General features: G+C 44.2%; 1 protein-coding gene across 8 annotated transcripts in view; it reads right to left on the bottom strand.

The window, feature by feature from the left end:
* FYN (FYN proto-oncogene, Src family tyrosine kinase) overlaps nucleotides 1–25,067 on the bottom strand; it is a 213,754-nt gene that overhangs the window by 162,429 nt on the left and 26,258 nt on the right. For 6 of the 8 annotated variants that reach the window (XM_070449950.1, XM_070449948.1, XM_020890399.2 and 3 more), the window contains exon 2: nucleotides 22,909–22,948. The gene's annotated coding sequence lies outside the window, so the exon portion shown is untranslated. Of the gene's footprint in view, nucleotides 1–13,269; nucleotides 13,437–22,908; nucleotides 22,949–25,067 lie in introns of those variants that run through there. The other 2 variants (XM_070449952.1, XM_070449949.1) reach the window with 2 other exon arrangements.

Here is a 25,067-nt window from a genome sequence, read left to right as displayed (position 1 = left end):
AAAGAGATGTTTGCCCACCCACAGAAAAAACAGCACTGTTCGCAGGAAACAGAAGTGAGAAGCAACTCAAGTGTCAACTTCAGTTGCATCAATAAAAATATGTGGTATACACACACAGTAGAATATTACTCTGCCTTAAAAAAAGAAGGGCTTCCCTTGTGGCTCAGCTGGTAAAGAATCTACCAGCAATGTGGGAGACCTGGGTTTGATCCCTGGGTTGGGAAGATCCCCTGGAGAAGAGAAAGGCTATCCACTCCAGTATTCTGGCCTGGAGAATTCCATGGACTGTATAGTCCATGGGGTTGCAAAGAGTTGGACACAACTGAGCGACTTTCACTTAAAAAAGAAGGAAATTCTGACATGTGGTACAACTTCTGCTTAAAAAAGAAGGAAATTCTGACATGTGGTACAACATGGGTGGGCCTTGAGGACATTATACTAAGTGAAATTAGCCAGTCATAGAAAGAGAAATACTATATGATTCCACTTCTATGAGGCGCCAAGAACAGGCGAATTCAGAGACAGAAAGTAAAATGGTGGCTACCAGGGGCTAAGGGAATATGGTGAATGGTTGTTTAATGGGTACAGACTTCCAATTTCTCAAGATGAGGAGTTGTGGAGACTGATTGGGCAACAATGTGAATATACTTAACACTATTGAACTAAAACACTTAAAAATGATAAAGATGGTAAATTTTATGTCACATGTACTTCACCACAACTAAAATATACTCAGTGGTCTTTGGAGAGGAGCTTCTCAGAGTCTTTAAATGTCCACGTGTGCTGGGAATCCCCCTGAGGGGCATCCAGCAAGCAGTTTTTCCTGGCTTATCTGGTCACAAAATCCGGTTTTAATTTTTTTTTTTTTCCAACAGATCATCCCATGGGACCAGCGTGCTTCATAACACACTTTACAAAACGCTGAAAACTGTTAGAAAATAGGAAATTCTATTTTTTATATTTATATAAAGGAAGGCAAGATTCCAGAGCCTGAGGCCAGATTCTCAAAACAGTTGTAAGTCACCACATCCTGAGAGAGGAAAACCAGAGCCTAGCCTCAACTGTGTCCCTGACTAGCCACGTGGCCTCCACTAAGCTCTACTCTTTCTCCTCTGACATAAGTTCAACCTATGTCAATGGTCTGTGGCAAAATCTAATGAGGAAACACATGTGAAAGATCCTGAAACGTATCGAGTTCTGTTCAAAAAGTAAGATCATTATTAAGTTCTTATGTACATTGAGGTGCACCAGACACCACCAGGCAGCATTAGAGCTCAGAATATCTCTTAGCACCAGACAGGCACTAATAATAGAGATGAAAGAGACGGGGAAAGAAGAACCGCAGGCTGAGTAGTCCATCTAGTGCAACAAAAAGGGAGACCAGGAGTCAGTCAGAAAACACAGGTTCAAAAGCTGATTTTATTGCTGTCTGACCTTGGGACTAGTCATTTCGCTGCCCTGACTCTCAGTCTGCCCAGCTGTCAAATGAGATACTAGGAGATCACCTCAAAGGTCACCCCCAGCTCTGCGAGTCTATGAAATACTGAAAAGGATGTGCCAGGTCCCTGGACGGCTCCTTCGCCAGACACCTGATTGAGTGCCTGCCCTGTACTAGGGTGCAGAGGCGAGTCGATCACTGATGCGCAAAGAGGAAGCCACCAGCATCAGGCTGTGCACTTGAGGGGTGGAGTTTCAGGGACTTATATACTTGTGGTTATTATTAATAATAATTTGTATCATTCTCCTAGACCCTTGCCCCAACACTTAAAAGAAAAAGTGTTTCCAAAGTATCTTTCTTGAACTATTGACTCAACTGAGTCAGGGAAACGGTGGGAGGAAGAGAGGGGTGTTGCTGAATGAACAGAAATAATGCTGCCCAGTCCTGGGGACCCATCTTCCCGCAGGTTCAGTGACTAGAAAATGAGACGTGCCCGCCCAACCACTGCTTGTCAGCGGATGGACAACCTGTCCGAGCTCCTCTCTTGGAGGGGGCAGAGAGTCCCTGGTGCGGGAAGACGGGACAGCAGTGGCTGAAAAGGGACACAGAAGGGACTCGGGCAAAGGAGGAGTCCCTGGGGGCAGCGGCCCCTGGAGTGAAGGAGCCGGTGGGTTTGGATTTGCTGTGTGTGGTGACAGAGAGTCTCCAGAGGTGGCTGAGCAGGGCAGGGCCCAAGAGAAGGTGTGGCTGGATGAGGCTGACCGTGACACCACAGACTCAGTCCCCAGGGAGGGCAGGGTGAACCTGGGAGGAGCTTCCAGGGGAGAGGGGTGCCCAGAGGAGAGGGGCATCCAAGGGAGGGGGGCGTCCAGGGGAGAGGGGCGTCCAGGGGAGTGGGGCGTCCAGGGGAGAGGGGCGTCCAGGGGAGAGGGGCATCCAGGGGAGGGGGGCGTCCAGGGGAGGGGGGCGTCCAGGGGAGAGGGGCGTCCAGGGGAGGGGGGCGCCCAGGGGAGAGGGGCGCCCAGGGGAGAGGGGCGTCCAGGGGAGAGGGGCATCCAGGGGAGGGGGGCGTCCAGGGGAGGGGGGCGTCCAGGGGAGAGGGGCGTCCAGGGGAGAGGGGCGCCCAGGGGAGAGGGGCGCCCAGGGGAGAGGGGCGTCCAGGGGAGGGGGGCGTCCAGGGGAGGGGGGCGTCCAGGGGAGAGGGGCGTCCAGGGGAGGGGGGCGTCCAGGGGAGGGGGGCGTCCAGGGGAGGGGGGCGTCCAGGGGAGGGGGACTGGGACAGCTTCAAGGATAACTGTGAAGGCTGGCTCTGAGTGTGGCTGATAAACAACAGAAGGGGTGAAAGCAGCGGCTCTGTGGAAAACACATGGGATAAAAAACTATCCATGTATTGATGCCTGGAGGAAGAGAGCAGGCTTGTTCCCAGGTTTTGGGGAGATGGGGCCGAGGGAGAAGTCGACGAGCACCTGTAATGACTGAGGAACTCACAGGAAGCATGAGAAATCAGCAGTGATGGAAAAGGAACCTCTGTTCCTGTCACATTTAAACTGAGTTGTCAAACGAAGATACTGAGTAAAAATGTCCTTTGGAGAAAAGGTGTAAATAAAAATATCTCTGCAGATGCACAGACACGGGAGAGATGAGGCATGGCCAGGGGTGGGGCTGTGTGTGCGCACATCCGCAGAGACTATCTGTATAAGCGGCATTTTGATAAAGGGGTCATATCTTTGGGTCCATGACTGGGCACATTCAGGGAGCCCAGAGACCTGCTCCTGAGGAGCACAGTGTATCTGTTTGTGTGCTTATGTTTTTCTGGATGGAGGATTCCTAGCTCTTACCTGGTGTGCAAAAAGACCCCCAAACAGTGCTTTAGTTGGTATTAAGCTCCTCAACATTGGATGGAAAACTTCTCTCTTATCCACCTGACAAATGTGTCGTATCAGAGCACATCAAGAATAAGGTGCTAATGTTGTATTTATTACCAAATGTAAGAACCAAGGAATAGTGATTCTGTTATCTTGTCACAACTAAGATACATAATAACACTCCAAAGACTACTGACATTGGCACACATATTTAACCCAAATCTTTTAAATTAAAAATGTTAAAAGCATAGTGAAGGTTTTGCAAGTACAAGTTTCTTGCAAAAAGTTTACTATGTATGGTACCTTAATATAAGAGTATCTGGATCTGTTAATTTTCACAGTTGGATTCAAAGACTTGCCAAAAACACTGATTGGAGCTACTTTAACAGTCATGAAAATTTTTCCAAAAGGATGTTATCAAGTAGACTGTGCAGTAATGACTATAAATACGTGACACGCCTGCGTTACTATAAATAAATATTGCATGTTCTTCCAACCCATTTAATTACTGTTCACCTAAAGCAGTGCAATTAAGAAACTGTGTTAAATTCTGAAAATGGGAAAAGCCCTCCTATCTCTCTTAGGTAGTTTTACAATCCTAACAATAGACTTAATGAAGCCTTTTAAAAGAAGGACAATTACATTAAAATGACCAGGGCATGTAAAAATTCATTACAGAGATCCTCCTGCTGTCTGATGGATTAAGTGCCTCATCACACTCTGGAGAGAGGTAGGAACAAAGAATAAAGAAAAATCACAACTTTCTGAGTGAACATCTTATGCCTGAGAATTCATCTGACTCTGAAAATCACTCAGGACTTCACCCAACACAATAAGTGCAAAGAACAAATGTCTGGTATCAGATAACAGCATGGTCCGAGGAGCGCGGATTGGCTTGTTGAATACAAACTGACATTACAATCCATGTTGTGATGATGCGAAACAATAATACAAGTCTATAAAGCTTCTCTCTTGAGAAATGCTAAGGGCTACAAAACAATGTCCACACCCCCAGGATTGCCCAGGACTGTGGGCACCCATTATCCTCAAGTTCCTGCCAAAGACAGTACCAACTGGCTGATTTTTGCTAAATGTATTCCTAAGTGTTTATGTTTTTCAATTATTATACACAGAACTTTAACTTCATTTTCTACCTATTAGGTGCTAGTCTATGGAGACAGAATTGATTTTTGTATATTGGTCATCTTGTATCCTGTGACTTTACAAAGTTCAAGGATTCGTTCTTCCCATTAGAGGTTTAATACATTCTGGGTGTGTGTGTGTCTGTGTGTGTGTGTGTTAGGTGCTCAGTCATGTCTGACTCTTTGCAATCCCATGGATTGTAGCCTGCCAGGCTCCCCTGTCCATGGAATTCTCCAGGCAAGAGTCCTGGAGTGAGTTGCCATTCCCTTCTCCAGGGGATCTTCCCAACCCAGGGATTGAACCCAGGTCTCCTGGCATTGGCAGGCAGATTCTTTACCATCTGAGCCACCAGGATTTGTCTATATAAACTGGCATGTTGCCAACAAACAAAGACAACTTTACTTCTTCCCATCCAATCTTGAGCCTTTTACTTCCTGTCCTTGCTCTCTTCCTTTTTCTAAAGAGCTACAACAGCCTATAAAAGTGAACGAGGAGAGTGAAAAAGTTGGCTTAAAGCTCAACATTCAGAAAACTAAGATCATGGCATCCGGTCCCATCACTTCATGGGAAATAGATGGAGAAACAGTGGAAACAGGGTCAGACTTTATTTTTCTGGGCTTCAAAATCACTGCAGATGGTGATTGCAGCCATGAAATTAAAAGACGCTTACTCCTTGGAAGGAAAGTTATGACCAACCTAGACAGCATATTAAAGAGCAGAAACATTACTTTGCCAACAAAGATCTGTCTAGTCAAGGCTATGGTTTTTCCAGTTGTCACGTATGGATGTGAGAGTTGGACTATAAAGAAAGCTGAGTGCTGAAGAATTGATGCTTTTGAACTGTGGTGTTGGAGAAGACTCTTGAGAGTCCCTTGGACTGTGAGGAGATCCAACCAGTCCATCCTAAAGGAGATCAGTCCTGGGTGTTCATTGGAAAGACTGATGTTGAAGCTGAAACTCCAATGCTTTGGCCACCTGATATGAAGAGCTGACTCATTTCAAAGGACCCTGATGCTGAGAAAGATTGAGGGCAGGAGGAGAAGGGGACGACAGAGGATGAGATGGTTGGATGGCATCACCAACAAGAACATGGTTTGGGTGGACTCTGGCAGTTGGTGATGGACAGGGAGGCCTGGCGTGCTGTGGTTCATGGGGTCACAGAGTCAGACACAACTGAATGACTGAACTGAACTGAACTGAACAACAGCCTATAGGAAGTCCCCACTGGGACACTCTGGTTTGCCTTATGCCAATTTGGGCCCTTTGTTGGGCCATGAATATTGGGTTGTATGGAACTGTGGCCTTGGACAGAAAGATCCTGATCCTACCACACTATCTGCAGAAGATAAGGTACCTGATTCAGAGCCTCCAACTTTAAGGGATAAGAACTCACAGTTGATTTTCTCTGGTTTAATTAGCCTGTCTCTCTCAAGATGTTGACACATTACAGAAAGAAATACTGAAAGGAATTACTGAATCTTTGAGATTTTGAGCTAGGAGAGCCCTTGGAGATTAAACCTCTCATATTACAACACAAATGAGGCTCAGCCTGTCCAGTGACTAGCTCAAGAGGCCAAGGGTGAGTCTGCTATTCTGGACATGATGAGAACTGAGAGTTCAGAGACCTAGAGTCTAGCCTTGAGTAGGTCAGGAAGGTCCTCTGCCCTAATAGACTCTAAGAGTCTAGGGGCGATCTCAGATACTCTGGGTCTTAGTCCAAGAAGAGGGAACAATTTGGGGCCATGTAGGCATCTTTTTTTGAACTCTGGGCAAGATTACATTTTCCACTGCCTAGTCAATCTGCATCTGGCTATTACTATTAAGAAACGAACTTTCCTCTCCCCACCCCCAGTAAACTTACTCTGAAATAAGTTAGAAACTATGATCTCATAGAGTATCTCTGGCTCCTGTTTACATCAAGTGTTGAACATGATCATCACACATAATCTCAAAAGTTTATAAAGCTCCATTTAACATCTTAGAGGGTACACACAGTCCCTAGAGATCCTGGCTGAATTCTTCTCATACATATTATTTGTACCTGTCTCTTAGAAGAACTTGGCAGAGCTAAGAAAATCACCAGCCTGGTTAGCAAGCATTTAACATGTTCCCTCTTCACTGGCCAAGGGAGGTTAACAAGGATATCCTTAAATTAGCAAGCATATTTCTGTCAATCAAATACATGTATTTGAACAGCTGAAATTCTAGGACTTTAGAAAGTCCAGTTCTTCAAACTTCCCCTCTTGTGACAAAAAGCATTCCTACTCATCACTCACTCCTCTAAAATAACCATCAGTTGTCACTGCTAAAAAAGAAGTTTCAAGAGGTCAAAAGCATTTACCAAGATCAGAGTGAGGCCCCAACCAGACAAAATAGAAACCAGACGATAAAAGAGCATCACTCATAGCTGCTGGGTGTGTGCTGGGCGAGGCCTGTTTCGACAGAAAAAGGAAAGCTGGAGAAAAGGACAGGAACCGCCGAAACATCTACCTGCACGGGGGGTCTTCAGAACATCATGTCATTTGACAACAACCCTATGGAGGTAAACATAACATCTTTAGCTCCTGAGGAAGCCAATTAAGTAGCTTGACCATGGTCAAACAGCTGGTTAGCGGTACAGGGCAATCTGAACCCAGGTTGATCTCTCCTTCCATTCTTTTAATTAATTTTATTATGAAAGTAATATAACCACACTGAGAAGCAAACCCCTAGAATCTCATTTACCCAAGTACAACAACTAACATTTTGGTATAATTTTTGTAGGCTTTTCTTACCCATGCATTTTGCTTTCAAAATTGGGATTATATCCCACAATTTTGTATTCTGTTCTTTAAAACTTAAACTAAACATCTGTCCAACTTATTTAACAATTTTTATAATCATCATTTTAACTAATACGTAATATTACACTGAATAGATGTGTCATGGTTTACATAATGAGATCTCACTTACGGAAAACTGAGGTTCTTTTATATATTTTTGGCAAAGCACAGTGTTATTTCCAGTATACAATGTTGCTTTCCCAAATGTGTAATGTCATCATCAAAAGACAATACCAGTCAACAGATGATGAAAAACTACGATTGAAAAATTTTGAAAATGCCACCATCACAGAGCTTTCTGGCCTGGAATCAAATAAATTGGATGAATGCTATTAATAAAGGGTGACCCAAAAATAACACGATAAAAAAAGCTGCCCTTCTGAGACTTCAGAGAGCACGTGCTTTTAATGGTTTAATGCTCTACTTTCATTTTCACAGGAATGCCAACAAAAGACATTATCCTCACTCAAATCTCGATTTGAGAGAATGGAAATTCATTGAAAACAAATTCTATCAGTTTTACGTATCACAGTGGTCAGGATTTGCAAATGTGGTCAAAATGCTCACCTAGGACTGTGTCATATTTCACAGTTAATGTGCTATTCAAAAAGACACAGACCCATATTTCTCAGGTCAAGTGAATTAAAACCACACAGCAGCTCTGAGTTCTCATCCGAGGTCAGGGAAACAGCATTGTCAAACCCCGTGTCATCTATTGAATTTGTAAAATACAAGGCATGCTGTTAAGAACAATCCCCCTGTGTTGAGAGTAAAGTAATCTCCCAAATCTTTGTGTGCCCCTGATCTGTTTTAAAAGCTTGACTAGAATCCATGCCACCCTCAGTTTGATGTGGAAACAGACCCTGAAATGCCTGGCAGCATCTATCTGCTCCCCAGACAGAGAGCTGAAGGTTCCTGCTGATCAGTGGAAACTGAGTGAAAATGGAGTGAACTGGGTGTTTGATTCCTACCGAGATGGAATCTACTCCCTGATGGCAATGTGACTACAGTCCATGCAAGATATGCGTTCACCATTCCCACAATGGTTGTGTAAGACCTACACATTCCGTTCCCCTTCATGACCCCAGCTGTTTCTACTCCACACTTTCATGGGGAGTTGTACTTCATCAAACCCTAATGACATCCTTTTCCACACCAATATTTAGCTAATCACGCATTTCTTCTTCCCTTCGGACTTCCCCTTCTCTTAAAAGTTACTCTGTTTACTCATGGGAATGTCAGATGGAATGTCCAAATATAACCACCCTGGAGAATAATTTGGCATTACCCAGTAAAGCTGAAGATGCACAGACTCTAAGACCCAGAAATTCTTCTCTTAGGTCCCTATCCTAGAGAAACTGCAGCAAGATGCACATACAAGAATGTTCACAGCAGCACTGTTTAAAATAGCACAAACCTGGAAATAACCCACATGTCCATTGAGAGGAGACTGGATAAATAAATTGTGGTGTATTCATATAAGGCAAGACCACACAGAGGTAGAAATGAATTTCATGCGTGACACTTCATGCATCAATGGGGATGAATCTTAAAAAGTAAACATGGATTGAACAAAGCAAATGGTACAAGAATACTATTTATATACAACCCCGAGGCAAACAAGACTTAATGACAGATTGCTTAGGGAGACACACTTACACAGAAAAACCAGAAAATGACACACACAAAATTCAGAACAGTGTTTCCTTTGAAGGAGAGAGGTATGGCCAAGGAGGAACACACAGGCTTCTGAAGTGCTGGTGATATTCTGGTTTTTAAGCTGCATTATGGACAGAGGTGTTGTGTTGTTTCTCTGCCTCTCTTCCCCTCCCTCCCCACCCCTCTTCACGTAGATATATATGTATGTATCTGACACACACAGACACACTCCTGCATACATCACCATAATTTTTCATGTTACACTGAGGGGCCCGCCTCGCGCAGTGCCCCCTCCCTGGCCCTCTGACCCTCCACGGAGCCCTTAGCTGGGGACTCTGGCTTAGCCTGCGAGCTCGCTCCATGGACTCCACTGAAACATGAGAATCACTGAAGCCCCCACGTGATGCTCTTCCTTCCTTCCTTCCAGATGCACTCACCTGGAGCACTGATCCAGGCCACCGCTGATGGGAAGGTAAACTGCAGTGACTTCTCCCTCAGAAGATGATGGCGACCAGGTTGCAAGGGGACCTGAAATGCTACTTAGGGTGCAAAGTGGAGCTGTAGGAGGCAGTGCTGGCCCGGACTTTCCAAGCCCGACCCAACCACAGGGTCTCCTACTGCTCCCGAGAAGCTTGTCAAGTTCACGCCATTGTATTACTGCCACCAGGCCTGACTTCCCCTTTGTTCCTATCAAGTTATCTCAGGCCCCCCAGCTCTCAGACACCCAGTCTCCCAACCCTGGCATAATTCTTCATCCTGCTTTCTCCTCTTTGAACAGTAGACCCTGAGATTACTTTTTGCTCTAATCTCAGTTATACTGAGATTACATATACACTTATATCAGGAGTCCTGATCTTCATATGATGGCCTTAATTTAGACTAAATAAGAGTTCTTATTGGATTTATTTTATTTCAGGAATGTTGATTCTAAAAGCTTATATTTCCTACCCAGGAATGGAAATTGATAAAGTCTTTCAATAGCAAATGGATTTGGCAAATAATTGTGTTTTTTTTTTTTTTTTAATTTCAGTTTGTTTCTTCTATGTAGTAGACTTCTTGTGGGAAAAATACATAACTGTAACCACTGTCCTGGAGATCTGAGTCTGGTTAATTTGGTTCTTTTTCAAAAATGCTTCATACTGCCTGTATCATAACATGAAAACCAAACATCATGGCCCCATTTTAACTTTAATGGACCTATTTTCACTTGATCACAGAAGATATACAGAAGAATGAATATGAAAAAAAATGACAAGAAAAGTAAGGTAGAGGTGCAAAGAGGTGACAGGATACTGTGAACAACTCTATATTTAGCCCCATGAGGAGCAGGATGGCGGGGCCCAGAAAGGGGGCCAGGATCGGTGGATGGCTTCAACAGAATTCAGACAAGAGTTTAGCAATAATCAGAGAAACTGAAAGACGCATCTGAACACCAGGCCTGGGAAGATGATTCCAAAGTCTGAGGTGCCAAGAACCTGACTCAGGGATATGGTCATAGGAAAAGAAAGGAAAAAAAGGAGGGTTCTTGGAGAAAGGCATCCAAGTTGGTCAGTTCCTTCAATTTGAGTGAAGAAAGTTCTCAATGATTATGAGTCAGGGGACATGGTAATATAAGAGAAAAAGCAAAAATTAGTCATTCATTATTTCAAATTTGAGCTGAAATATAGTGATGGATGTTCATGGATAAAGCATCAGTGAAATGAGGGCTGCTTAGAATTCACATACAAACAGGCCTATGGCATACACTGATTTGGGCTCTACACCACCACCCTGAAAGAAAAAAAAATTTTTTTTCTAGATTTTCAACAAAAAGGAATGCTTTTAATTGTGCTCCTTGGTATGTACCCAAAGAAAATGAAACTTACATCCACACAAAAACCTGCACACAGATGTTCATAGTAGTTTTTCCATAATTGCCAAAACTTAGTAGCAACCAAGATGTTCTTCAGGAGATGAATGAATAAACTGTAGTACACCCAGACAATGAAACATGATTCAGCTCTAAGAAGAAATGAGCTATTGAGCCATGAAAAATATGGAGACAACATAAATGCATATTACTAGTCAAAAGAAGTCAATCAGATAAGGCTATATACTATATGATTCCACCTATATGACATTCTGGAAAAGGCAAAAACTATAGAGACAGTAAAAAAGATTACTAGCTGCTAGAGGTTAGAGATGAGAGAAGGATGAATACGCAGAACACAAAGGGTTTTTAGGGCAGTGAATATAATCTGTATGGTACTGTAATGGTTGATATATGTCATTATGCACTTGTCCAAACCCATAAAATGTACAACATCAAGAATGAATCCTAAAGTAAACTATGGACTCTGAGTGAAAATGATGTGTCAGTGTAGGTTCATCATCTGTAACAATATTTGTGGAGGCGATGCATGTGTGGGGGCAGAGGGTACATAAGAAATCTCTGTACCTTCCTCTTGGTTTTTCTATGGACCTAAAATTGCTCTAAAAAATGAAGTCTGTTAAAAAAAACTTGAAAACAAAAAACAAATAAGCACTTTTCCTCCTTGATACATCTTCCTCTGTGGGGTCTGAAATGATAGTCTCTGAAGTTTTTTGCTTTTTCCTTCAAAAAAACATTACAGTTGACCCTTGAACAGCACAGACAGGGGAGGTTGGGAAGCCAACTTTCCGGACAGTCAAAAATCTACATGTAACTTTACAGTCAGCCCTCCTTATCCTTGGCTCTGCATTTGGAGATGCAACCAAGTGCAGATCATGCAGTACTGTAATATGTATTTGAAAAAGCTCTGCACGTAAGTGGACACTTGCATTTCAAACCCATTCTGTTCAAGGATCAACTCTATGTGGTGTCTTCTTGTTGTATTTACCATCTAGAAAACAATGAACCCTAATTATATTTTCTACTGGGCCACTGTAAAAATAGAATAAAGAAAAGTTACTTGATTGGCTAGTAGCCAATATCAGTAACACCAAATATGAAAAGATATGGCAAATATTATAGTGGCTGTCAAAAGTTTTTAGTTCTACCAGCTCAAGGGCCATATTAAAAAAAAGTACCTCTGACACAATGCCAGTAAGGCCTCCCCATACCTAAAACTTAACTAATGATCACTGTGAAAAGTGAAAGTGAAAGTCAGTCATGTCCGACTTTGTGACCCCATATCCATAGTAATCCCCAGGTCAGAACACTGGAGTGGGTAGCCATTCCCTTCTCCAGGAGATCTTCCCAACTCATGGATCAAACCCAGGTCTCCCGCATTGCAGAGAGAGGATTCTTTACCAGCTGAGCCACCAAGGAAGCCCAAGAATACTGGAGTGGGGAGCCTATCCCTTCTTCAGCAGATCTTCCTGACCCAGGAATTGAACCAGGGTCTCCTGCATCGTAGGTGGATTCTTTACCAGCTGAGCCACATGGGCATGATGGCTGTAACAACTTCTAAACTTCACGAAGAGGTACTGAAAATGAGAGATTAGGAAAGAATGGGTGCATGTATATGTATGGCTGAGTCTCTTCACTGTTCACCTGAAACTATCACAATATTGTCTGTTAATTGGCTATGGAAGTGTTAGTCGTTCAGCTGTATCCAGCTCTTTGCAGCTCGATGGACCGGAACCCCCTGGACTCCTCTGTCCAAGGAATTCTCCAGGCAAGAATCCTGGAGTGGGTAGCTGTTCCCTTCCCCAGGGGATCTTCCCTATCCAGGAATTGAATGCAGGTCTTCCTGCATTGCAGCAAGGAGCCTGAGCCACCAAGGAAGCCCCCAGTACAAGATAAAAAGTAAAAAAAATTAACAAAAAGAAAATGAAGTAACCAATAAGACCTAAGAGCTGTTCAAATTTTGTCCCCATTATCAAATTCACTTTTTTTTTTTTTTTTTGCAATATGTCTCACGTTGATGCATGGGTCAAGCTCTCTGGTGTAAGGGGGAAAAAAAAGATTCCTTCATCTGATAATAGTATGAAAGGCAAAGTGGCAGTTACTTTGTTTCCGCCACCCCTAGTCTAGGAGGACCACTTTTCTCCTAAGGATGAACAAAATCTTCCCACACATACACACAAAAAAAGTTTTGTTCGGGTTAAATTACTGTAGCAAAAGATACAATCATGCTGTGGAAAGAAACCTTCCCTTGACAGAAAACCTCCTACCCCGTGTATGACTCTTTTCCACAGCATACTTGGGAGTTAGTCAGTCCTTGGGTAGTACTGCCCAAAGAAAGAGGACAACAGACAGATGGTGTAAATTATTAAACGCCTTCCCTTCGTCAGCATCTCTTCACTGACTCCCATTCGGGGTCCTCTAGTGACTGCGCTAGATTTCAGGGCACCCTGCACCTCTCCTTGAGACACTCACCACAGCTGCAAGTTGACAAGTGATAACGCTCTGCTTCCTGCACGGTCACCACCACACAGCTCTTTGGAGACCCCGTCAGGATTCACTCAAGCCCCTGGGCCCTCACACTCTTTCTGCTGCTTCAGGCCGCCTGTGCTCGGCTCTGGAACCATCTCGCTTTCTCACGGTCGGTCGCCTTGTTGGAAGGACTATGCAAATGGATGCATTGTTTCATCTCTTCTTGTGTTAACAGAAACGGTCCACTTCCTTTCCTTCACTTTGCACCCTGACTTTGTTCAGTGGTGGTGCGTTTCACAACCTCACGAACACCCCACGGCTTCCGAGAAGCAGCTGTGTTCACTTGACAATGGGTGCTGCTCTCCACAGACCACACGGAACCCGCAGAGGAGGATCGGTCTTCAGTGGAGGCGAACGCTTAAGACAAAGATCAGGCCTGCACATCTGAATACAGGGTTCCAGTCCCTCCTTCAAAGACCCTCCGCGAGCTGATGCCCCAAGGTGCGCTCCAGGAAGTGGGGCGTGCTGTTTGCTCAGAGCAAACGGGTATCTCTGCCCTCAAAATAGCAAACAATCAAGTTCTCTTCCAACCCTCCTTCCTGCGGCCTGCCTCCATCTCACGGTGCTTTCACGGACTGTCTGAGTGACAGATTACAGACAGAGAGGACCCTGACGTCAGCAAAGTTCCGGACAGTCACTAGAACACAGCTGAGCAAGGTGTGAAAACCTGGGCCAAGAGACAGCTGGGTTTGCTGGACTCAGCTGAGCACAGCCCTCCCAAGGGAGCAACATCTGACTTGGACGGAGGTCCTTGTATGCAGGGCCTGGGAGGTTTGTCATTCCTTGCTTATTAAGGATGCTTTCATCAAGATGTGCTTATGGAGATCACAAATAATTCTCAGATGAGAGGAGACAGTTAATTGACTGGAAGAAAGTATGTACACTGGAAACTAACACAATACTGTAAATTAACTATATTCCAATAAAAAATTTTAAAAAGAATGTAGAAGAGCCAAGATATAGACAGAAAGAAAACAGAACAAAGAGAAAGGAAGGAAGGAAGACCAGAGATTTTAAAGGATGTTAATAGGCTGGACCAAAACAACAACAAAATCCCTCTAAGTTAACAGAAAAAAATCCTGCTTTTGACTGCAAAAGAAAAAAGAGAAGTCTACTGCATAAATATAGAATGATGTCGGTGCCTGCTCCAGACTCCTGAACCTGTTCTGTTGGGATTATAAGCTCTGCCCATGACCCTGACCCCAGATCCTGGGTGGGAGAGGCTCCAGGGCACTGATGTTCAGAGTCCCATCAATGTTATGACTCTGACTTCTGAGCTGGGGCTGCCTTTTACTCTCTGGGCTCAGTCTCCTGTTCTGGGCCCCACCCCCTTCTGGCAGTTGATCCTCTAAGTTGTTCTTGTGGACCCAAACCTTCTACAGCTTCCTGCCGTGGTCTTGTCCCCATTCTTGCTTTGGTCTTGTCCCCATTCTCCACCACTCCTCTCATCTGGCCCCTTGACCGATTCAGCCATACAATCCTGCTACCCAACAACATATGTGCATCCAGACTGCCACCCGTGGAAGGACTCCCCCAGTGCTAGACCTTCCCAGCTACCTTCACTCTCCTGTTACAAACATGCTGCTCATATGTCCCCGTGAGCGTGTCCCTGGCCATGGATCCATCTATTCCCTGGATTCTCATCTGGATAGTATTCTGGATTCCCAGCTGACCCCATCCTGAAGCCCAGACAGAAGCCCAGCATTTTTACGTGGCAAGGGCAAAGGGGCTGGGTTTAAAGCAATTCATATTTTAAAGTCTTAAGGATTTTTATTGAATACAAGCTCAATGCAAGCTGAGAGTGCCACTGAGCGGCTGAATCAGAGACGTGATGCTGATCCGCACTGGTTCAGCATTTAATGATGGAGAAAACGTGCATCTCACCGGCCTTAGGAGTCTTTGGTGTAGAGACCCTACTCTACACTGGCTGAGACATCTCTGAAGTACTGCTTGTGTCTGAGTGTCATGCTTTCAAAGAGACAATGACATAAAGGGAAGGCATTCAGGAGGAAGTAACCAGAATAACAGAATTCCTGACATCAGGTAATGTCAGAAGATTTGTAAGAACCAGGGCTGTTGGCCAAGAAAAGATGGATTTGCGGGGATGGTTTTTCAGGTTAAGAGCTCTCGCATGAAGACCAAGAGGTTCATCTGATGAGCAACAGCTTGAGGACTTGCAGGAACACACTGGAAGAGGGGCTGATGCAGTGACTGTTCATCCCATTCTGCTCCTTGTCTCCACGACCCTGTCTCTGTAGCCCGTTCCTCTCTCAGACTGGATCTGACTTCCTAGGCCCCTCCCTGCTCTCAGAGCCCCTAATTCTTCATTCTCACATTAACCCCAGTCTGAGAATGAAGACAGGCCTGGCCTTGCCTTTTCTGAGTGAGGCCTGGGAGACAAGATTGGTTCCTAGGTCTTCCAAGTGGTCCCCTCCAGGAAGATCAAATTCACTCCAGTAACTTGCAAAATAAATGGTGACAGGCTTTAAGTTTCAGGAAATGAAACACACAGAAATTCCCCCAAGAGAAGGTGTGAGAGGCAGAAAAATGTCTCCCCCTCCCTAAGATATTCCCTTCCTAATTCCTGCAATCTGTGAATATGATCTGACATGGCATGCTGTGATATGATAAAGCTAAGAATGTCCACAGGAGGAGATGATTCTAGATTATTCAGCAGGTGCTCAAAGCCATCACAGGCATCCTTATAAGAGGATGCAGAGGGAGAGGAGACAGAGATGCACAGGGGAAGAAGGTAACCTGAAGGCAGAGGCAGGGACCGGAGAGATGCGGCCACAAGTCACAGAGCATCTGGAGCCCCCAAAAACTGGGAAAGAAGAGACAAGCAACTGATTCTCCCCTGAGAATCTCCCCCGACAACGAAAGCCTCAGAAAGGCATGTATTCCTGCTGATATCTTAACACTGGACTTGGACTCCAAAAGCATGAAGAGACCAGATCTCTGTGAAAACACCACGTTTGTACTCATTTGTGATGACAGTCACCGTAAACTAAAAGGAAGGTTTTCTGATTAGTTAAATTTTGCTGTGGGCCAAAAGTGGGCAGGAATAACCTTCTTCAAGGGAGAAGTTTGAATTTGTATGTGTTTTTATGGCCTATTCCAAACCAGACTTGGAACAAGTACGGCTCAGCTTTTAAAAGTGTTTGGGGACGGTGATAAAAGGCATCTTTTAAGCCATTCTGAGTGCACGTGTTACTAATAATCTCTGCTTCACACAGAAATTCAGCAGACAGTAAGTCCAAGCAGGAAAGACAACCAGCCGATTTAACCTCCACCCAGCAGGCCTCTTCACTGCTGTGGAAGAGATGATCCAGCACTCTGCCTGCACACATGGGAGGAGAGAGCCTCCAGTGTAGGTGGGATCGTGTCTTGATTCTCTATTGTGATGTGGGCAGCATTTCTCCCCACCCTCGCCTGGCAACATTCAGCCTTCAGAGAATGATGAATGCTACTGAGATGAGCAATACAACAGCATGATCCCCCAGCCTAGGAACCGGCCTCAGAAAGAGGAGGAAGGTCCCGCAGGCCTGCCCGGACTCCCACCACCACCATCTCTCCAAGTCAGCTCTCACGCTGTCACCCAGGAGCCCAGCTGGTGGTACCAGGTCAGGTTGCAGGACATGGTTCCCATTTTGAGTTTCTAACATCTCCCTGATAAAAAGCATCTTTACTATTTTAAAAACCACACCATAAGGGAGAAAGTCCTTTTAAAATCAAGGAAGGGAAAACGAAAGGTACATATAAAACTACCAGTTTGATGACAGGCTGACGCTGATTCATTTGTCTTCTGCTCAAGGGAACCTCAGGACAGAACCCCCACCATGGAGTGGAAAGAGACCGAGACCTAATTTAGATCTTGCTGCTTCCTAGGTTCAAGTCCTTGGGTAAATCACTTCACTTCTGTTGAGCTTCATTTTCCTCACATGCAAAACAGGACAACTGAATAAGATGACATGTGGTCTACACAGTGGTTGGCCCACCTGAGTTCATCAATGTTTGAGGAAAGGATAAATTAACTCTTCTGCATCCAGAAGCAGACAATCCATCCCAACCTTTCAGCTCTTTCCTTGAATCACAATCTAATACTGTTACCCATAGTTCTTCCAACTGCCATCAATATCTGCCTGAGTTTATCATATCTAGGAAGAGGGATTTCTTATTATCTTGGAAATTCGAATTGGCATAGGGCATGTTTTTTCTTCTTGGACAGTGGTGGCGCTTAGTTTTACAATTTAGAGATTTATGCAAAATAAAGTTGGTCAGTTATTATGGGTGATGCGTTAACAACAAAAATATTTGGTCCAGGACTTTAAGAAGTTTGCTCTTCAATCTAAAACAAAATTCTGTGAAAGTTCCTTGCTCCTAAACACAGACATTCCCCCATCCCCAACCAAAAGCCATTCCTTTTTCTTGATCCTTAATCACCAGGAGAGTAGGCCGTGTCAGGCTTGGCCTCAGCTAAGTGAAACAGAGGCTGGTCTTTCCCGATGATCAGTCACCAGTAGAATAGGTCAGTCTGTGTGTGAGGTTGGGGCCAAGGGCATGGAGAAAGGAAGCTAACTGGGTGTCTCACAGGTCCTGGAGTTGGCAGTATTCTACGCACATGTGTCAGAGGGCCTAAGGGACCCACAAGCACCTGGGGAATGCTCCCCTCCATTCAGGAAGAGTAGCTTCTATAGACAGCAGCACATTATACTCATGCTGTTCCTCCTCTTCTCTCTCTCTCCTTCTCCTTAGAGCAAGCAGCATACCCAGGGAGGTGGTATCCCCGACACCAAACCCCCCACGTGCCCACAGAGACACAGCCACATGCCTTCCCACTGACCAGCATTCTTAAGCCTTTGGACATTCCATATAAGCCCTGATGATCCTCTGACCCCTGGAAATTATATTACCCCCACTAAAGGCTTCCCTGATGGCTCAGTGGTAAAGAATCTGCTTACAATGCAGGAGACGCGGGTTTGATTCCTGGATTGGGACGATCCCCTGGAGAAAGGCATGGCAACCCATTCCAGTATTCTTGCCTGGAGAATCCAATGAACAGAGGAGCCTAGCGGGACACAGTCCATTGGGTCACAAAGAGTCGAACACGACTGAAGAGACTTGGCACACATGCAAAGAAAAATTCGAATTAATCTTTTTTCTCTTTTCAACCGGCTGTGCAGGAATCATACATGACTTTAAAGCTTATTTTCTAATGCAGTCTTGAATTTTGAACCATTCACTGTTTAGAAAGAGATCTTTTTTTTTTTTTTCACAAGACATCTGGCCTCATAATAAGAATCTAGGATTTTTTTTTTTATCATTTCTTTTGGGACTTATTAAAACAAAAGACAGACTGAAAAATGGAGTAACTTCTATGTGCATTCTACATTTACTGTTAACACAGAAGTTACTCCATTTTTTAGTAATTCACTGAGAGAAAGGAAACAACTCTAAAGCAGAAGGTATTTTTTAATTTACTTTTTTTTCTCAAGGATGATTTTGGGAGGCGGGAGGGGGGATCGGGATGGGGAATACATGTAAATCCATGGCTGATTCATGTCAATGTATGGCAAAAACCACTACAATATTGTAAAGTAATTAGCCTCCAACTAATAAAAATAAATGGAAAAAAAAAAAAGGATGATTTTAGTTGAGGTGGCCTACTACCAAAGAGACAGTAGTATTTTTGCCATATTTGAGGCCTGAAGGCAGCTATCTGAGCCCTGCAGACAGCTGGAATAGCGGTAAAGGAATTCTTGGTTTCACTGGAGCTACAGATATAACAGGGGCCTTGCTCAAGGCAGACGCCAAAACACTTTAATCATGCTGGACCAAGGCCATGTAGGGTACAAGAAAATCAAACCTGTCTCTCCAGAACTTTGCGAGTAGTTATGACCAAAGAGATGTTAATCAAATTCATTTAGATCAAGGTTAAGATGACTCAATTTTATCAGCTTTTTATTTTAAAAAGTACATTTTTGTGTTTCTGACATAAAAACAAAATTAATTCAGTCAGTTCAGTTGCTCAGTGGTGTCCGACTCTTTGCAACCCCGTGGACTGCAGCATACCAGGCTTCCCTGTCCATCACCAACTCCCAGAGTTTACCCAAACTCATGTCCATTGAGTCGGTGATGCCATCCAACCATCTCATCCTCTGTCCCCTTCTCCTCCCACCTTCAATCTTTCCCAGCAGATTACATATTCTCTAAAATTCACTTGAGGATGGGTTCCACTTTTAGAAGACACACCTTATATATTTAAATTAGTGATTTATGGAAGCTATACTCAGAAGTATATTCCTCAATAATTCTATAAGATTCTGCGAAACAAACAAAAAAAACTTTAATGCTTCCCTTGTGTTCTTACTGCTTCTCCCTTTAGACTTGCTTTACTTGCCCAGATGACTTCATTCTAAGAATTATCTATTCATTTGTCTGCTTAAAACTGTACTTTTGGGGAGAAAGTCAGGGAATGATCATCCTATCTCCATATAATGCTATTAACAAGCATGATTTCCACAGATAAAACCCATAGCTGGAGAAGAGAAACATGATTTCTGGGGTATACAATAAAGTTTTTAACTTTTCTACCTACCAAGGTAGCTTTTATTGGGTCTCATTATCCCTCAATTTGGTCATGTGGCATTCAACACCTTAAGAAGGCATACTGGCTGCAGGCTTTAGGCTTAATACATGAAGAGTTCAGACCGAAGGCTACATTCCAGCAGGAAACAGATATTAGATGGCTACTGCACAAATAACTATGCCTCCAGCCAGACTGGGAGTCAAGGAAGACCTCTCTAGAAAGTAACATTGCTTTTTTACTACTTACTCATAAGACTTTTAAAAAGGAGATAACACAAATAGACTGTCTCAACAGTCAAATTCATAGAATTGGAAGTATACCGGTAGATGTCAGAGTCTGGGAGATGGAGGTGAGATGGGGAGGGAGGATGGGGAGCTGGTGTTTAATGGGAACAGAGTTTATTTTAGGAAGGTGAAAAATCTGGGAGATGGATGATGGTGAGAGTTGTTACTTAGTTCCACTGAACTATATAGTTAAACATGGTTAAAATAGTATGTTTTATATTATGTGACTTTTACCACAATAGAAAACATTAAAAGATATATTGAACACTATATCAATTCCAAGGTAAGATGGGGCATGGGAAAGAGAAGGCTTTGGACTGGATAAGTATGATTAGCATCCTTGCTACTACTATGGTGCCTTGAGTAACTCATGGTAAGGGACATGGTCACCGCACAAGACTGCTGTAATGGTGAAGTCTGGCATACATAAAAGCACTCAGTATGTAGTGGAAATCCAGTAAACTACAGACAATAATAATAGAATGTATGCTGATGTATCTCTGAGCTTTGACATGTCAAAACAAAGCTAAGTTTCCTTTCCTAGTTCTATCCTTACAAAAATGCTCAACGAAAAGAGAAAACTCAAAAATCCATTAGGCAACAAAGACATTCTGACATCAGTGAATTTTTTTCACTTGGGTTGGCTAACAGGTATCATTTACTTAAACAATGGAGGTACACCCTGTACTAGATTCTTCCTGGCAGATATATAAACACAGGCAAAAAGATTATTTGGCATATCTGTACTCAATAACCTTCTCTGAGCATTAGAAAAAGATTCTGGAATTGAAGTTTTTGAATCAGAGCTTTTAAAATAGTGAACTCCTCTCTGATGGTTAAGTGTTTTTCAGGTCACTATCTACTTGACTGAGAGGGTGGGGGTAGAACCCTTCAGAGGAGCCCAAACTCACTTGGCTCAAGAAGCATTTCCCACCCCAGATTTAGCTTCTTTTAGTCTAAATTCCCTCAGCACTAACAAACGTGCAACGTCCAAAACAGGGTCAGTCACACAGTTCATCCCACTGTTAGACACACATTGCTGCCAGGACAATCGATCAGGCTCCACCTGCAGGGAGCTCCCAGCCCATGGCCAGCCTTATTAAGTCTTCTTTAGACTGTGGCCAACAACCACTTTTCCTTTCTGATACAAGGCTCAAGTTAGAAAACAACAATAAAAAAATATGTTTCGTGTTTTTAAGTTAAAAAATGAAGAATTTTACTTGGTCCTGGAAAAGGAATTTTCTCACTACTGATGAGAAAAATGAGGCTCAGAAAGGAAAAGAGATTTGCCTAAGATCTTAGAGCATGTGAATAGCAGACCTGAAGCAAGAATTTAATTCACTCCACTCAGGGCTCCCCACTCCATTTGCAGCCCTCTGGTCTGCCCGTAGGCTCACAGACAGATGCACCCCATCCATGAGCTAGATCTCCTGGTCTTGTGGTTGTGGGATTCACTGTGGCCTGGGCCGCATGAGGCCAGGCAGGGTCTGTAGCCTGGAGCATCACCAGGCACTTCTTGGACCCTCTCCCTGCCCCCATCTCTGCTGGGTGTTCTGCTGTTCTGAGCTACACCACCCTGGGGTGGCTCCTGACACCCAGAGACTCTGGCTGCTGGGGGTCTGGCCTGGTCCAGGAGATCACAGATCATTCTGCAGAAGCTGGGGAGTTTGCACAGGGTCAAAGATCAGAGCTTGCTCATAACTGTTCTCAAACAAGGTTTCAAGAGAGTTGTATTTCCTCGACTCGAAAATAAAAGTGCACTGTCTAGAGACAGAATGGCTCTAGTTTAGGAGAAGAACCTCTCTTGCACATAAATTCAAAATAAGAAATAACATCCAAGTCATTCTAGAATGATGAGATGGCAGTCCCTGACTGATCAGGGATTCAATAAAAGATTACACTCAAGGCCATGTGACTGGTCAGTGGAGTCTGGGGCATTAAAGGATCCTATGGCTAGCTGGTGAGACCTGTTTAAGTCCAGCCTTTGCTGGGAACCCAAGGGGCCTGGGAGGCAAGGGAAGCACAGGCAGAGAAGACTCACCCAGTCTACAGAAAGAATGAACACATGGTTCCTTCACACACCCCCTCCCTCCAGCAGCTTCTCTGGATGCCCAGCTCTATCAGATTGTGCAATAATCATCTGTGTATTGTCTTTCACATTCATTTTTGTCTCGGCAGAGTCTAGCAAGGTGTCCAGCACCCAGTGGGCACCAAAAAAATGTTAAGCGAGTGAAAGCATGACATGTCACCCAGTGACTGCAATTTGAAGGTACAACTAGGGCAACGGTAAACAGCAGTCATCTGAAAGCAGAGGAAAACCCAACAATGAATGAACCTTCTCTTAAGCAGTCTTAACCAGAAGTTGGAGGGCTGCTCATCCCCCACCAGCCCTTGAAGACTCCGCAGCCACAGGACAGCTGCTCTGTTCTATTTCTGGGCTGGGGAGATGTATCTTAGAGCTAAAACATATGTTCCCATAATTGTCAAAATTGAGTGTGACAAATAAGGGGAGAGGGGCAAGTAGTAGGTTCACCTAAGTAAGCTAAGGCTTTCTCTATCATACACCAGCTCCACCTCTAATTCAACCTCACTCTCAGAAACCCATCGGCTCAAAGTCACAATTCCAAGTTCAAAGTGGACCTAATCTTGGTGGACAACCCTTTCTAATTTACAAGGCACATGCTTTTAGTGCAAAACTTGCCAACTTACTTTTTCCACGTCTAGATCAGCATCCTGCTTCTTCAAAAAACTGTAGAAGAAAAAAAAAAACATTAGAAGGGAACTGAGCATTCTTTGCCTGTAAACCACCCACAAAGCACCACCATAGAATTTTCATTTGCTGCAGACAATCGATTTGCCCACAATTTTTTTTCTTCTTCACACAATTGTTGTGAAGTCACAGTTGCCACCAACACCCGCCTGCATCTGCAAAGACCTGGGCCTGTACAACCAAAGGAAGCCAGCATGAGGTCTTTAGTTGCCAGAGCCAAGAAAAATAGGGATGGAGATCTTGAGTATGCGCATGCGCATGCGTGCACACACACACACTCCTTCTTCAGAGTGCCTATAAGTCATCCATAGCTGGGACACGTTAAAAATGTGTCCCTGAGGTCTTGTTCAACATACCTCTTGGCTTAAATCTCTCCTTAGTCCCCAGACTCTATCTGCCCTACTTCCTGTCTGACTGTGGGCAAGTCTCACTGTCGAAATAGGCTTCTTGGCATGGGCCTGCTTTCCCATCAGCTTGGGAGACACTCTCCAAGAGGCTTTGCCAACCCACCTGCCTACACAACTTGTGCATGGAAACCTAGTCCCGAGATCACCTTAGAACCTTGTGTCAAGTGCTGGGCGCAGCTGATGCTGACTGATGGCACCCATGCCCACTTCACATCAATCTTTAAAATGCCAGGACCAGGACCTCCAGATTTCTCATGCTCTCTGTCTCCTGCTGCTGTTGCTGCTTCGTCACTCAGTCGTGTCTGACTCTTTGCGACCCCATGGACTGCAGTCCACCAGGCTCCTCTGTCCATGGGGATTCTCCAGGCAAAAATACTGGAGTGGGTTGCCATGCCCTCCTCCAGGGGATCTTCCAAACCCAGGGATCAAACCAAGGTTTCTTGCATTGCAGGTGGATTCTCTACCATCTGAGCCACCAGGGAAGCCCAAGAATACTGGAGTGGGTAGCCTATCTCTTCTCCCGGGAATCTTCCTGACCCAGGAATCAAACTGGGATCTCCTGCATTGCAGGTGGATTCTTTACCAGTACTCTGCCTACAACCTGCCAATACTGTGTTCCAACACCTCATTTATTCTTTGTGATTCTAGCTGCTTGAACAAAGCTTCTGTTTTAATAAGGTACCTAAAGAGAACAATAAAAATAGTTGAATGGAATTATGTTGACAACAATATGTCAGGGTAGAAAGTAAAAGGTTTGAAAAATCTGGGGGAAAAAAAAAGCAGAAACAATTTTTCCTACCTTAGTAGAGACTCAAACTTGCTCTTAGTATGATTCTTAGCATCTTTCTTTCTGGCCCATGGTTTAAAATACCCCCATCAAAAATTATCAACCCCATCAAAACCATCCCCCCTTCATACACACACAAGAGAATATTTACACTATTTGGAAGACTACATAATTAACAGTCACATCTTTGTTTTGTTTAATCAAAGATGACTCAGAATGAAGGGAAGAAAAAATGGCCATGGGGAAGAGAATTAGAAACTGATATATTGTCTTCTGCAGATGGGCATTCAAATCATGAACTCACTGCAGACATGCAAGAGAAGCAGCACAGAGGCTGGAGGGAGAGAACGTGCTAATGAGCTCGCCACAGTCCATGCCTGGGCAACGCACAGCCCCATCTCTTCCTGGCTTCTGAGACACGCTGTCTTAGCCTACCAAACGCCACTAGGCAATATGTGCCTTCTCTTCTGGCTCCCCTACTGGGGATCTAGACAGTGTCGAGCTGTTAAAGAAAAAAGAAAAAGGAATTCTCTCTTTCTAGAAATTTCAACTGGCCTCTCTATAACCTGCAAAGAGTCAGTCAGTACTATAAGAACTTTTCACCAAAGGGAACATCTATCTATACAGAGAAGACTGACTTCCATTCTTAAATACTTACAAAGAGGTTTAGGAAGGCCGTCATTCTGATATACGGACTTCCCAGGTGATGCTAGGGGTAAAGACCTTGCCTGCCAAAGCAGGAGACCTAAGAGATGAGGGGTTTGATCCCTGGGTTGGGAAGATCCCCTGGAGAAGGGAATGGCAACCCACTCCAATATTTTTGCCTGGAGAGTCTCATGAACAGAGGAGCCTGGTGGGCTACAGTCCATGGGGTTGCAATGAGTTGGACACAACTGAAGCGATT

Source organism: Odocoileus virginianus, chromosome 19, assembly GCF_023699985.2.
Source record: "Odocoileus virginianus isolate 20LAN1187 ecotype Illinois chromosome 19, Ovbor_1.2, whole genome shotgun sequence".
NCBI classification, from domain to species: Eukaryota; Metazoa; Chordata; class Mammalia; order Artiodactyla; family Cervidae; genus Odocoileus; species Odocoileus virginianus.
The sequence above is the reverse complement of the archived record's forward strand: the minus strand, read 5'-3'. Positions and strand labels throughout refer to the sequence as shown.